The 15,029-nt window shown below is 32.4% G+C and overlaps 1 non-coding gene across 1 annotated transcript; it reads right to left on the reverse strand.

Moving 5' to 3' along the window:
- Positions 1-13,894: 13,894 nt before the first annotated feature.
- Positions 13,895-14,001, reverse strand: LOC130837590 (U6 spliceosomal RNA). The gene has a single exon (XR_009049363.1). It is a non-coding gene; the product is annotated as a U6 spliceosomal RNA (small nuclear RNA).
- Positions 14,002-15,029: the final 1,028 nt, after the last annotated feature.

Raw genomic sequence — 15,029 nt, forward strand, 5'->3', positions numbered from 1 at the left:
CTTTCTAGACCTCACATGAGTTTTGTAAATAAAATTAATGACATATACCATATTAATAAAAGAAAAATGCCAGTATGGTACCTAAACATTTAGGATTTATATGCTTACCTTTATTTTTAGACTTTAAATCTTTATTTCTTGATATTTTTCATTTCCTTAATATTTTGTCTCAATCACTTATCACACCCATAACAAATAATAATCACATGAACCATCATGTTATAACTTTACTGAAAATATTGCAATGTATGTAACTATCCAATTTGGTTGCAATTGAGTTTGTTTGGGTCCATCATATATTACCAAATGTTGAGTTTTTTCTTAAAGACTGATTCCTAGAAAAGGATTTTGACTCATAAGGAAAAATTAATTAACATTTATAGGTTGCATATTGAGAATCCACCAAATATTTTAAAAATTATTAATAAGGAGATACTTAGAAGAAAGAAACACAGATTAATTTACAGGCAGTACCCTGGGCTTGTGTCTGGTGGGAATTCATCAGGTTAGCCTCACTGCTTGTGTTTACTTTCTCTGTTGCATATTGTGGTTGCTAGTTATATTTCTCCTTGTGGATGCTCTTCTCTTCCTTATTCAGAACAGATACTTCTAGAGAACAATTAAGATTTTCTGTCTCAGTTTTTTTCTGCCTTTGGCTTTGGTTACTAGATTCATTTCCTTTCTGCTCTTGAACCCACCACCCTCTCATTCTGTGAATTCAATACCGTGACTAAATTCAAAATTTTAGGAAAGAAAATTTGAATGATTGTTTCTAAAATATGGATTGGTAAGATCTCCTTTAGCTTTAGTCCTTAGATATTATAATTTTCATTAATTGCCACAAAAATGCATATTCATAATGTCATAAAATTTCCATAGAAAATTTGGCATAAGACATTTTTGCATACATTTCAAAAATATTTCAGATGTTTAAGGAATGACCATTTGAAGATATTAATTTGAAAGAGACTTTTGATACTGTTCAAACATACTCTGGTTAAAAGAATGTTTGGCAACAGTAGCTAGGATATTATAAATTTACAGAAATTTTAGCACAATCATTTTTTTGTAAATACTTTCTTGACCATTAAATTAAAGAAACTTTAGTTCAGTGACTTGTTCTATTCATCACTTTAGCCTCACTCCCAAGCAAAGAGTCTGCCACTCATTAGGCAATCAAAGACTCTACTTAAATAAATCAGGTTAGTTCTGCACCCCCAGAACTTCTGAATATTACTTTTCTCTGTATTTAAAGTATCAGAAAATTATGATCTTCTTTCTTTATTCATTTAGCATTCAACAAATACCTATCGGATGCCTTCTACATACTGTATATAGGATAGGCACTGGGTGTACATCAAAGATGAAGAAAAACATGATTCTTCACATGGAACTTTTTTGCACTCCGTTAAATGTATTATGATTTCTTGATTCTAAAGCACCATGTATTGAATTTGATGCTAATAAACTTAATTACACAGTTTTGAAAAAAACAAACACATATGCACACCATTTACAGAATGCATTCTTTCAAAACACTAAAAATGAAAAAAACACTTGATTTTTGTTAGGTTTGAGGATATGTATTGTATACCATATTTATATGATTCATATGAAAATAGTCTCCACATGATGATTGATATAAGAAAAAATAACTCTGTGAGCAATTCCATATAACTGACTTCATTTCTGACCTGAAAAATAAATGGTACTAAAGATAAATCACAGATCAACTTCTATTTGTTAAATTATTCAAATAGAAATTCATGGTTGTATTAAATATATAAGTGATTATATGTAAAAATAAAACTATGCATGAAAGGATGCTTGCTGCTTCCACATTTTTTCATGCAAGTCAGCTAACATCAGAATCACAAACATATGACAAGGACAATTTGGAGTCTAAACATGAAGATGTGAAGTGGAAGAGGTTATTATTATACTAGGCTATAATTAGTGTAGTAATTGTTTTGCTAGAAGCATTTTTTCTAATCATTATGGCATTTTTGACAAAGTACCAATAACAATGGTTTGGTTAGCTACATTAGCTACACAAAGTGTGACCCAATGCATTTATGTTGTGTAAATGTGTTCTGTAAAGTGCAGAGAGTGTTCAGGAAGATATGAACTGAGTTTTGGGATGTAATTGTTTGGTGCTTAAACTGTTCAGTAAAGTTGTCTTACATGCTCTGGCGCAGAGCCACTGTAGAACATTCCAACTATTACTTTCAATTTAGGCCATCAGCTCTGGTCCATTTACCAACTAGTGAAATCAGAGCAATTGATTCTTCTGAATCTCTGCCAGTTATACCCCACCTAGTTCCTCCAGTCCACGTGCACTCAGCTGAGTGTTATTTTTGGACTTCAATGAGAATTGCTTTACCATCAATTGAATGGGCATAGGTTTAGAATGAGGTTCATAGTTTGAAGGGCTGAAATTGCTCACTCAGGTAAGAAGTGACCCTTCAGTAAATTACAGATCGAATCCAACTCTCATAAATGCCATTAGGGTATGTACACCTCATAAAAAGGTAATTTTTCAGTTTTGTGTTAAATCCATAAAAAGATGATTTATGAATGTAAATGATGTATTTTTAGTAGCAAATATTTTAACAAGTTTCTATCAATTTATGATGCATGTGTTTAGTAACTATTGTATTTTCTATGTAGCACAAGTACACAAGAAGTTTACTATAATCTTTCTATCTCATTAAGTAATTATGAAGGGACTTCCTAGGTGGCACAGTGGTAAAGAATCCACCTGCCAATGCAGGGGACACGGGTTCAAGCCCTGCCCTGGGAAGATTCCACATGCCACGGAGCAACTGAGCCTGTGCACCACAACTATTGAGCCTGTGCTCTAGAGCCCATGAGCCACAACTACTGAGCCCATGTGCTGCAACTATTGAAGCCCATGCGCCTAGGGCCTGTGCTCCACAACAAGGGTAGCCACTACAATGAGAAGCCTGCCCACCACAATAAAGAGTAGCCCCTGCTCACAGCAACTAGAGGAAGCCTGTGTGCAGCAACAAAGACCCAACACAGCCAATAAATAAATTAAATAAATAAATAAATTTATTTAAAAAAAGTAATTATGAAAATCTGTGACATAATTTACAAATGGATTGAGGGGGCATCTTATATATATTATATGATATCTAATATTATGTAAACCTTATATACCATAGTAATTATTTTTCTCTTTTAGAACTAGATGGTATTGGCCAAAAAAATTATATCATTCATAGAAAAATTCAAGTAACTTATTTTAAACTTTTCATTCCAATGCTATGACAGTATAGTCAGTGCAATGTATGTGTATATTTTAAATATATATATTTACTATATACTTGCATATAAATATAGATATATATATGCACTTACTAAACAGAAAGATCAGAGGAAAAGTAAAGAATGTTAAGACTAATGCAACTTATTTATAGCCTACCAACTGTTAGTCACAGGACTTAGTATTTTATTTATTTTTTAGAATAATTTCATGCTTTAATAGTAAAATTTTGCATATGTTTAAGAATGTAGAAAACATATGTGCACATGTCCATTAATAATTCAGTTGACATTTGTACACTACTTAGATTCTGAATCCCCTATCCATCCTTCTAGACTGCTGTCAGGAGGCAAATCCTTCATAAGTATTTTCATGTGTTCTGCACAGTCAGAGCTTTCTGAGCAAAGATTACATAAAGACATATTAACCTGATCCACCAAAGATATTGATCTACACAGAAACTGCAAATGGAGCCACTTTTTAGTGACTTTGAAATTGTCCACTCTCATCTACCATGATCTGTTTTTGAGAAATCATTCTAGTAAATTGAGTGCAGATATGAACAAAATCACACCCCTTGCATCTTTGAGATCTTTAATACTGATGCTGATGTGATTTTATACTGTACCCTGGAATGGAAGATTGAAAGATGATATTGCCTCTCTCACCAGCACATCTTAGATCATTTTGGCAAACAGAATGACCTCTAGGCCCTACCATGGAGCAAAGTCAGTGTTCCAAAGTTAGTTTTTCTGGGCTTATATTTCTACTCCATCATTCCCCATTTTTAGAATTTTGCTGACCAGTTACAGGATAGGAAAAAGAGGAGAGAAGATAAGATATAATATAAGGAATATAAAAGGAGACTTTATTATCAATCATGCGGACAATATTAATAGATTCATAATATAATTCTATGTACACCTTTTTGCCATTTTGGGGGAAAATCTATTTGAAATTGAAGTGCTTAATTTAACAATACTGACAAAGACAATCTGAATAGTTCCATATCTGCTAATATAAATTAACCCTTAATTTAAACCTTCCCACAAAGAAAACTCCAGGATCAGATGGGCTAACTGGCAATATTTCAAAGTTTTAGTGAGAATTAATATGGTTTTGTACCAGCTCTTCCAGAAAATAGAGAAAGAGGGCATACTTCCTGATTTATTTTATGATGTCAAGATAAGTTTGATACCAAAATCTACAAAGGAGTTTACAAGAAAGATATTGACAGGACAATAACATAAAAGTGGATACCAACATTCTAAACAAAATAACAAATAGGATCTGGTGATACAAAAAAACAAATAATAAATGTGATTTATTTCCAGAATGAAATTTTTTCCATTTAAAATCAGTTAGTATAATCAGTGACATTAACAAGGAAAGGAGAACAAATATACAATAATTATCTGAAGAGATTATTTTTTATTTTTAATAAAATGTTTGAACATGATAAAATTTAATAACTAGTAATGATAACAAATAACAGCAGGATATTAGTAAAGAAGTGTTATTTTTAACTGATACAGACTACCTACCCAAATTCCATACTTAAAATCCCACTAGTGGTGAAATATTGAATGCTTTCCCGGTGATATCATAGAGATTAGCCTGTCAACTATCTCAGCTTCTACAAACATTTTACAAGTTCCTAGCCAGTATGAGAAGGAAAAAAAGTGGATTTAGGATTACAAGGAAAAAATAAAACTATCTTCTATTTTCAGATTAAATGATTGTATAAATAGCACATTTTAAAAAAATCACAAGTGCTTAAATTAAAGATGAGTTTAGCATGATCTCTGCATAAAATTCAACAAAATTCAAGTATAATGAAGAAATCAAGGAACTGGCTGAAGTGATTTAAATCCTCTATATTTTTAGCTAGTGATTCCATAAGTGTACCTATTTGTCAAAACACATCGATAGACACTTAAAATATGCATTTTGTTGTTTATACATTACACATATATAAAATTGATCTGAAAAAAGAAATACAAAGACTAAATGCAGTATGTTAACTTTAATTTTAGTTCCAAAAACTGCTAAGTGATAGCATTATTTTGATGTAGGTAATGTGTATATGGAATTCACTGTACTATTCACAAGGCAGTTCTTTATGATTAATTCTTTTCAATTATTTCCCCAAAGTTAATTATTAAGGCAACAAATGTTTAACATATTTAAATTTATGTAACTTAAACATATTTTCCCATATAACCAATCCTAAACATGATTGATATTGTTTAGTTCAACAAATACTTATTGAACCACTACAAGACACCAGGTAAGGCTCTACAAGCTAGGTGTATTACAATGAATAAGACAGAATTCTCTTCTCAAGGATTTACAAGGTAACAAGACAATTTACTATTTTTAAATTAATTGCTTTATTATTATGGTAAGAACACTTAACATGAAATCTACTCTCAACACAATTTTTAAGTATACTATGCAGTATTAATCAATATAGGCATCGTATAGCATGACACATCTCTAAAATGTATTCATCTTGCATAACTGAAACTGTATAGCTATTGACAACAACTCCCCATTTCCCCATGCCTGCCCCAGCCCCTGGCAACCACCATTGCACTCTTAATTTGACTATTTTAGATACTTCATACAAATGGAATCATGCAGTGTTTGTTTTTCTGTGTCTAGCTTAATGCACTTAAAGTCTTCCAGGTTCATCCACATTGTCACATATAGAAGGGTTTCCTTCTGCTTTAAGGCTGAGTAATATTTAGTTTTCTCTCTTTCTCTCTCTCTCTATATATATATACACACATATATATATATATATACACATGCAAACACATGTACACACACACATATGGATGTTTAGGTTGTTTTCATATATTTTTACTATTTTAATATTGTAGCCTAAAGCATCTATGAAAGAAAAGAGACTCCCTGCATAGGTAACTGAAAAGGAAAAGATAGAAATTGCCTTAATCTCTACAGCAGTCCTCTTGTGCCCCCTCAAATTTTGCCATGAGACAGAAGACTCTAAGAGGTCCTGCAGCACTTACACTCCATAATGACATGCATCTTCCACATGGCCCCATAGCATCAATTTCTCCTCCTCGGTCATTGTAGTCTTTGTTTTCCCATTTACTATTTCGGGAGAGCAGGAGGTATAAGTGCTGGTCTCAAGGCAATATCCCAGCAGTGTAGTTCACACCCCAGCCGTGGCAGATCCAGTTTGAGATTTTGCTTGTGCCTTTCCCAATTCCTGTATTCAAAGAAAAGCTAGGTCTTCACTCCTCAGGGAGGGTTTGGTAGAGCGTTTGAAAACTCCCAATGCATTGTTTATTCTTACCTTCCAGGAGGAGTTTAGTTATCCTTGACTCAAATACTGTGTATGTAAAAATATAACTAATATAATTAATCACTCTTAGTCATGTCCTCTTAGAGATAATCTCTGAGCAAATAACAATAACAGTAATTATAGTATAGCATGTATAATAATAGTAATAATATTAGCTAACATTTATTGAACATTATCTATGACCATGCACCAGACCAAACTCTAAACATCTATTAACTCAACTCATGAATGAAGTAATGTCACAGAGATCTCCCCCTAACTACCCTAGGGCACAGAGCAGGTAAATTTTGGAACTGGAGTAGATTCAGAATCTCCTGACTCTAAAGCCAGATCTCCTAAATGCAATAATCTAAGTCCTCTCTAATTTAACATATGCTACCATGTTAAATAGCCATTACTCTTATTGGGTAATTTGTACTGAACTTTATTGAAGCTCTTTTCACCAACTGTAAGCATGATCATATTAATTATTGTTTTTATATCTATTAACATGGTGAATTTGTTAATGGATTTTTTTTAATTGTAAAGAGAAGAGAGGGAGAAAGAGAGGGAGGGACAAATGTAAAGATCGCTTTCCAATTAACAGGGAAAAAAATCATAGACTAGAAAATAACATTGAATTCTCAATGAAATAATAGATTCTGTAATAATCCTCAATTCATGCTAAAATAATTGATGAAAATTTGTTATTTGAAAAGGATCTAGAGATCTAGAGCATTCATAACAACTATCATTTCTTATTTATCAAAAAAGAGGTACTTGTATGATATAGTTTTTATAGAAACCACTTAAACTGATTTGATTCAGAAAAATTACAATGTTTATGTATTTAATTTTGCAATGGAAATTAAACTACACTAGCTCTATTGTATTCTTGAATAAAAAACCTGAATCAAATTGAGTGGAGATAATTAGAAAAATCCCAATAGAAGGGATACTAGTAAACAAGTAGCTCAAATTATCCCAATATGTCAATGATCTGAAAAACAAAACAGGAAAAGGAAAGTGTTTCGATTAAATAGATTAAAGAAACATAAAATCTCAGTATAGTATATGATTCTTGATTGAACCTTCATTGTTGTTGTTGTTGTTAATCCATGAAGGACATTTTGGAGACAATTAGAAATATTTGATTATGAATTGTAAATTAGGCAATGTTACCATATAATGATAAATACTTGCATATGGAATGGTATTGTGGTTATGAAGGGTATTACCATTGTTCTTAGGAAATGCATGGGAAGTATTTGGAGATAAGGGACCATATTATTGCAACTTAATATTAAATCATTTAGAGAATAAAATGTTTATATATGTGTGTGTGAACAGTGAGGGAGAGGTAGGGGGAAGGGAGAGAAAAAGAGGACAAATGAGGAACTATATTAACAGGTAAGCAGTCTCTTATAAAATCACAGGCTAGATTGATTTTTAAATTTTTCCTAACATTTTGCTTCTCTCCTTTCTTTTCTTCACTATTTGCTTAAAGATGTTCATTTTCTTCTCTTCCATTATTTGCCTTAAAGATTTTTTTTTCTCCTTTGCTGAAATAGCTTTCCCCCCCCTTCTGAAATCTGTTATCCTCGAATGAATTCAAATTGGGTTTTTTTTTTTCCAGAAAAGTTATAGTAACTTGATTTGTAGCTGTATGTAAATGTGTGGTAAAATTCAAACTTGTAGAAAACATTTTCCTGTCTTATAATAGCATCAATAAAGCTCTAAAAGTGGTCTATTTTTAGTCCTCTTTATGCAATAGAATGTTAACCTTCCATCACACTTTAATAGCCTTCATAGTGGGTGGTATTTAGTTAGAAGTCAGGCCAGAGAATAAGCATCAAAGATTGTGTGTCTATATAAACGTATTTCATATATTACTATATTCAGAAACTGTGTATTACTGTGTAGGTGTACATAAATATATGCCCACCACAAAATATACGTTTCAGGGCAACATAATGAATAGAGGTTTTTACTTCTATATTTGTCATCATGCACTTTTATATGGGAAGTAAATGCCCTAATGCTACTAGTAGGAAGCTAGCAGATCATGCTCCCAAATCATAGACAATAGGGTCATACAACAGTGGCTTTTAACTTCTAAAATGAATGAAAAATAAAAAATAAAAAATAAAAAATAAATAAAATGAATGAGTTGGCAGTCTTTCTATGTTTAAAGGTGTTACCTGCAATCTGGGTCATTAGAAACTGATTAGCTATGGAAAAATATTTTTATCACTGTAAAGAAAAAAATTAGATAAAGGGAATTGAATATTTACAAAAAGGCTTATGTAGGAAGCATTGAAATACAGTAGAATAAAAGCTTTCTAGAGCCATCTATCGGTTCTCTATTGCTTCTTAACAAAGTGCCACACACTAATTAACAGGGTTTCCAAGAATAAAGCTTCCAGGCATTAGGCATCTGGATTCTTTCCTTGAGGTCTGTCCAAGCTAAAATTAAGGTATCAGATGAGGGCTGAAATTTCATTCAGGACCTTTCCTACATTCATATGGCTGTTGGCAGAATATATTTCCTTGCATGCAGGTGTGGAACTTCTAGAAGCTATGTCTTCAAGGCCACAGCAAACTGAGTAAAAGCTACAGTGTATAGCAGTCCCTGTTACCCCTTTGACCTTATTAACTACTCCTTTCCAAACTCTCTGCATTCCTGATACCTCACTGGCTTCCTTGCTCTTCCTGGAAGAAAAAAATGCTCTCTAGCCTGAGAAGTCCACATTTCTAGTCTCTCTTTCTGGAATGCCCATTCTCCAGATATCAATGTGTCTCTGAACAAGGAGAAATAACTAAATATATTAAGAAGGCTACAAGGTAAGATTTATACAATCATTAAAATTTTGTTTAAAGCATATTGTAATGACAACAAATAACAAAAAAGAAAACCACAATGATACATTTTAGAAAAAAAAATCCAATTTACATAATCAACATGGGAATAAACAGTTCAAACTTTTGTTCAAAAGGATTGAAAATAATCATCATTTAGCATGAGGTAAATATTTTAATAGCGGATCGATAGTGAGTAATTTTTTTTCAAATTTTTAAACTATGACAATTTTGTAGAGGAAAACAGTTAATGTAAGCTTTTTGTAAATAAAGATAAAACAGAAATCCATGGCATCCAGGTCAAAGTAAAAGGAGTCAAGCTGTATCCACATTAATAACATCAAACTAAAATAAAGGTCTCCAGTGCACCTCTGAATATTTTGAACAGACAAAAATTCCTTAATAATCACAATGTTTCTGAAACATGGATGTAGTTATGCAGCAACTTTCATCTTTTTTTCAAATGGTCGAAAACCCTTATGAATCACTTAAATGTGGCTTAGTTAATAGCTTCTGTTAGTTGAAGCTGGAGGCATGGCTCTTATGTTCCCTGGTCCCCGTGACCACTCCCTTAATCGGCACCTTCAGACCGAAGGGTATTTGCAAAGTGCACATCACTAGATTTACTCCAGGATCCCTGTGTTTGCCTCACATCCTACCCACACCTTTGGGTAAAGACTTTTTTCTCTATTTGTCCTCACATTGCTTAATTTAAGTGTGATATTTGTTGCTTGGAGTAATTCTGACTAAAACAGTATATCACCCTGTTGTTTCACAAAAATGAAAGTTTCTTTTTACAAAAACGACACCCTGTTCTCTAAGAAGGGAGAGAGCCTAGTTAAAAAGTTGTAAAACCATATTATCTGTGAATCAAAATATTTTAAAAGCCCAGGTAGATATTGGGGAAACATGAATTGTCTGTAATCTCCAAAGCAGGAATGAAGTTGGTCAGTACATGAGCCAAAAGTAAATCTGAACTATTTTTTTTTAGATTCTACATATAAGCAATATAATATCAATATCGTCTTTGTCTGAGTCTGACTTACTTCACTTAGTATGATAATCTCTAGGTCCATCCATGTTGCTACAGATGTCATTATCTCACTCTTTTTATGGCTGAGTAATATTCCATTGTATATATGTACTACATCTTCTTCATCCATTTATTTGTCCATGGACTCTTAGGTTGCTTCCATGTCTTGACTACTCTAAATAGTGCTGCTGTTAACACTGGGGTGCATGTATCTTTTCAAATTAGTGTTTTTGGTTTTTTTAGATACATACCCAGGAGTGGAATTGATGGGTCATAGGGTAGTTATATGTTTTGTTTTTTGATATTTTAATCCTAAACTCCTGATTTATCCTTCTCTCCCCTTCCCCTTTGGTAACTATAAATTTGTTTTCTATGTCTGTGAGTCTATTTCTGTTTTGTAAATAAGTTCATGTGTATCATTTTTTTAGAGTCCATATATAATGATATCATATGATATTTGCCTTTCTCTGTCTGGTTTACTTCACTTAGTATGATAATCTCCAGGTCCATCCATATTGCTGCAAATGGCACTATTACATTCTTTTTAAAGGCTGAGTAATATTCCATTGTATATATATACCACAACTTCTTTATGCATTTATCTGTCCATGGACACTTAGGTTGCTTCCATGTATTAGCTACTGTAAACAGGGCTGCTATGAACACTGGGATGCATATAGTTTTCAAAAAGAGAAACACATTCACAGATACAGGAAAATAAACATATGGTTACCAAAGGCAATGGAGGAGGGATAAATTAGGTATATGGAATTAACAGATACACACTACCATGCATAAAATGGATAAAAAACAAGGATTTACTGCATAGCACAGGGAACCATATTCAATATCTTGTAATAAGCTATAATGGAAAATAATCAGAAAAAAATGAATATAGATATGTACACATATATGTGTATATCTTAATCACTTTGCTGTACACCTGAAGTTAACACAATATTATAAATCAACTATACTTTAACTAAAAAAATATAAATGTGAAGAACGATAAAGGCTCAATATTCAGGAATACAAGGCAGAGTAGAACATGAGAATGAAGCCCAGGTCTTGAAGCAAAGTCTGCACGTGGATTATTTGAACCTCCAGACTAAATCTCTGTATTTAGGTATTAGAAATGCTAGAAAATAATAGATTACTATCTCTCAATACGTCTGCATATCTACACACAATTATGGAGTAGGAATCTAGAATAGTTTTCTATAGAGAATCTGGTACAATCCAGAAAAAAGCATCTCATGTACTTACAATTGCAGTGAAAACAATCCTAGCATCCCATCCAGGGGGTCACCCTTCAGTAAAGGACACACATATACACATACAGTGTTGTCAATTGATTTTTTTATTGCTTGAATATAAGAGGGTAAAGTCAGGATGTCATATGTTTGAGGAGAGTCTTTAATACTAGAAGGACTGAAATGGATAAGCAAAGAAAAAGTCTGGAAGGGTAAGGGGATTTGGAAGAAACCAGCAATTCAGGGACAGAAATAAAACTTAAAAAAAGGCAAATGACATTCTCTGAGAGTTAAAAAAAAATTCTATCTGTACAACTAGAACAATATGTGATACCAAGGGAAATAGCCTTTCAAAATATGTACTTGTACATTCTTCATGATATGGAAGATAAATTGAGAAAATTTTTCAGAAAATATAGTAAAAATAAAGAAATAGAAATTGCCAAAAAAGGAAAAGACAAATAGGGGATATACTAGAATGTCAAACATCCACATAATGGAGGTTGAAAAATGGGAAATCAGAGAAGACAACGGGGAAATGGAACAAAAGGAATAAGTTCCTTGTAAACTCTTAGAACACATCTCTGTGTTTATATATCTGTTGGAAGATTTCAGGAAACGTAGAAATAGGAGCATCAAATAAGTACAAGAAAAGGGTATTATGAACTTCAGGAAAAGTTTGTTAAGGTGTATAAGTAAAAAAAAATTCTTGATCAGCTGTGAACGGTATTTACATATTTATAATAATGTAATCATCTGATTAAAACAATCAAAGAAAATAATATAATAATAATAGTACAAAAAGAGAAGCTGTGGAGGGAGAACATTAAAGAATTAAACCTTTATTGAGTTTTATAGTAAGTAAATTGACAATGACCAACAGCAATGAATTATGAAATGGGCATAAAACATATGTTTAGAAAAATGGGGTAATACCGAAGGAAAAAGTCAAAGGATGTGAGAGTGACTGCCTCCGTGAAGCAGGGCCGGAAAATAGAACATGGCCAATTAGGACATGGCTATTTTTATAACTCTTCAATAACATTTAATATTTATAGTATGTGCTTTCATTAATTTGATTACAAATTAAGAAACAACATTACATTTAATATGAATATTGGGAGTGAAAATTATTTTTGAAAGGCCAATTAGTTAATATCTTAAGTAACATAGATCTCTTCACAACCCAATTACTCCTGTGACGTGTTTATCAGCATGCTAAGCTTTGCAGATAGAAAGATAAAGAAGTCAGAATGAGTTAGATTCCCGTTAGCCTCAAACATAATCCTTTTCTTGATTGTGGTTTGCTCATTTTATATGCATCTGTTGTTTTTCTTACTTGGGATTTGTAGCTCTCCATTAAAAGACTATATTTATCACCAAATGGCACCTTGTCTTCAGCAGGACAGTTTTGCAGATTTGAAAGGGAGTAGATATTAATCAGTTCAGTGACTTGATTTTCAAGAGAAAAATCTGTGGCCAAGACTACTAAAGTGACAAGATTAAGGATACGTAGGTAGTTTATGACTGAGAGCACTTTTGAGCATACAGTGGGAAAATATGAATTTACTTAGTCTGAGTATACAATTCTTGTTAGAATGGACTGTATGAACACATGAGTAAATATACTTGTAAATATGCCATCAAATTAGTCTCAACATTAAAAAAAATCAGTTTTAAGACACAATAATACTTTACTTAAGGAGGATATAATATTCAGAATTAGTATTGGTAATAATGATATGTTTAAAACATTTACTTATAATTGCATACCATTCTTCTAAGAGATTTATGTGGTATGTCTGACTTGTGACATTTAAATATAGGAGGGAATTTTTAAAAATTCCTCATTGACATTGCCTGCAGATATTTTAGAGCAGATCTCAGATGCTCTGATCACAAAAAAAGTTACTATATGAGGAAAAGTTAGGTTAATTAGCTTGACTGTAATCATATTTTCATATGTATATTTATATCAAATCATACTTTATACCTTAAATACATCTAATTTTTATTTAAAAATAAAAAGTTAATTTAAAAAATTTTAATTGAAGTATAGTTGATTTACAATATTGTGTTAATTACTACTGTACAGCAAAGTGATTCAGTTATACATGTATATACACTTTTTAAAATATTTTTTCAAAAATATGGAATGCCTCACAAATTTGCATGTCATCTTTGTGCAGGGGCCATACTAACCTTCTCTGTATTGTTCCAATTTTAGTATATGTGCTGCCAAAGTGAGCACTAAAATATTTTTAAAAATTGCACTAGGAAATGAAAATCAAATAGAAGATATCATTTTAAAACACTAACTTTAGGGACAGGATCACAATTACTTTACATGCTCTAATTGTATAACACAAGCTCTAATTCTGCAAAATCTTGAAGGTATAATTTGATCCACAGTTTTTAAAATCAGGTAAATAATTATCTTTACCCCCAGTAGGATCTATTGTATGTGTAACCAGATGTGTATCTTGGATTTCATCTGTGTCTGAGAAGCGAGGGGCTGGGACTCCATTGTGTTTTGTTGATCTTTTTCTTCCTACCTTGTTTATTTATACTTTCCCTTACTTAAGATTCCTAAACAAAACTCTCAAGATTTTATTGACTTGTCTATATATGAATGAATTGTAATTTATACACCCCACACACACATATGTTTAAAGTCTGAGGCTAAGATTAAAATTGGACATTTTTTTCATTCTGTACTTCCCAAACTATTTACAACATACATATTAATTGAATTAAATATGAATATGAAAATATTACAAAAAACCATGACAGCAAGTTCCGAATTCATTCTCCTCCATGTTCATTCTTCCTTGTCTAAGTTTCAGAGGAAGTGCCCCCCCCCAAACTGAACCATGTTTCCTGAAAAGAAAACATTTTCCTAAAGCACTATTGATGAATTTGAGGGCTCTCTAACTGGTGAGGATTTTTAAATCATTATTACTTCTTCCTTGCTGCTGCCTCAGGCCCTGATCTCTCCTCCTCTATTCAGTCCCATTATCATTGCTGCGCTACCTTGTGTCACCTCCATGAATCAAGCTTTCTACCCTTCACTTGGGACACCAGCTATCACTTTGCCAAGCTTTACCATCACTGTTACCTGCTTCCATACTCCTTATGTTGCATCTCCACTTGAACACAGTATTTTACAATCTCTACCTACTGAAAGAATTCACTCTGAGAAGAAAATATGTAGAATTAGATGACTGAGTTTGGGAAATCCAAAGTTGGTAGTCTATGTTGCTAATCTCCAACCTTCCT

The sequence above is a fragment of the Hippopotamus amphibius genome, chromosome 15 (genome assembly GCF_030028045.1).
Source record: "Hippopotamus amphibius kiboko isolate mHipAmp2 chromosome 15, mHipAmp2.hap2, whole genome shotgun sequence".
In the NCBI taxonomy this organism is placed as follows: Eukaryota; Metazoa; Chordata; class Mammalia; order Artiodactyla; family Hippopotamidae; genus Hippopotamus; species Hippopotamus amphibius.